General features: G+C 43.5%; 1 non-coding gene across 1 annotated transcript; it reads right to left on the reverse strand.

The window, feature by feature from the left end:
• Window positions 1-995: 995 nt before the first annotated feature.
• On the reverse strand, window positions 996-1067 carry TRNAC-GCA (transfer RNA cysteine (anticodon GCA)). Its single transcript has one exon. It is a non-coding gene; the product is annotated as a tRNA-Cys (tRNA).
• Window positions 1068-1465: the final 398 nt, after the last annotated feature.

Genomic DNA, 1465 nt, shown 5'->3' on the forward strand with positions numbered 1-1465 from the left:
AATATATTCTGCTCTCAGCAAATGTTTTATTGCCCCAATAGGTCTTAGGCAACTCTAATTTGACAATCAGAAATTGCAAAAATGTTTGAATAAGACTTTGTTGTTGTTGTGTTAGTCCCTCAGTTGTGTCTGCCTCTTTGTGACCCCATGGTCACACCAGGCTCTTTGTGACCCCATAACACACCAGGCTCCTTTGTCCATGAAATTCTCTAGGCAAGAATATTGGAGTGGGTTGCCATTCTCTTCTCCAGGGGATCTTCCTGACCCAGGGATCGAACCTGGGTTTTGTGCATTGCAGGTGGATTCATCTGAGCCACCAGGGAAGCCCCATGGGATTTTCCAGGCAAGAGTACTGGAGTGGGTTGCCATTGCCTTCTCCCAATAAGACTTTAGCACACAGCAATTTATCTTAAAATTTTTTTTCTCAGTAAAGATTGTTTTCTGTTGCATTTGGATGCAGAAAGTTGTTAGTTTTATTGTGTGATAAAAGCAGTCAACAAGCAAATGCAAATACATGGGAACATTTGGAGAATTATAATTGTCTTTGAACCCACAGTCTCTTTTTTCCTCCATCTGGGAAACTGTTAATAGCCCTCTTTTAATTTAACCAGATCTAGAGGATCTTCCACAATAGTAAATTATAAAAGATTCTTGGCTGATCTTACATAGAACACAGATGCCAGAGTAGTATACATTTTGAAACAACCAATTCTGATATTTTCTGAGATTTCTAAAACAATTATAACCAGTATGAAGAAGGAAGAAAGATGCATTTAAAAGACCAGTGGATAATTTATACTTCAAGTTCAGGATGGCCAACTGAACACGTTTTCTTCCTCTAAGGTCTTGTTTTGTGAAAGGAAAGTGAAAGTGAAGTCGCTCGGTCGTGTCCGACTCTGCAACCCCGTGGACTGTAGTTCACCAGGCTCCTTCATCCATCGGATTCTTCAGGCAAGAATACTGGAGTGGGTTGCCATTTCCTTCTCCAGGGGATCTTCCCTACCCAGGGATCGAACCCAGGTCTCCTGCATTGCAGGCAGACGCTTTAACCTCTGAGCCACTAGGGAAGCCCCCGTACAGTCTCATAAAAAGCAAAACCAGCATAATATGAATGGTGTCTCCTAGACTTAGCCAAGATGTTGATCCTATTCAGGTCCCTCCGAAGATCCAGCTCCCTCCTCAGATCTTCTGGTTCTGTTGAACTTGTGTGCACGTGGGTATGTGTGCTCTAAAACAGTGTTGAAAAGCAAGACGGTATTCCATATATGGCAACCTGGCAATGCAGCCATCTAAAGATTCAATGAGGCTAGTTCTCCCAAGACATTGTCTTCACTCACACGTCTATGACCTCAACTGGGATGTTGGGAACTTGGGCATGGCTGGGTGTCTCACTCCCAAAATCTAACTGTGGGCTACTGCACGTGGATGGCTCAGGCTTCCTCACAGCATGACAGGGTGGTTGGAC

Source organism: Bos javanicus, chromosome 11, assembly GCF_032452875.1.
Source record: "Bos javanicus breed banteng chromosome 11, ARS-OSU_banteng_1.0, whole genome shotgun sequence".
Classification (NCBI taxonomy): domain Eukaryota; kingdom Metazoa; phylum Chordata; class Mammalia; order Artiodactyla; family Bovidae; genus Bos; species Bos javanicus.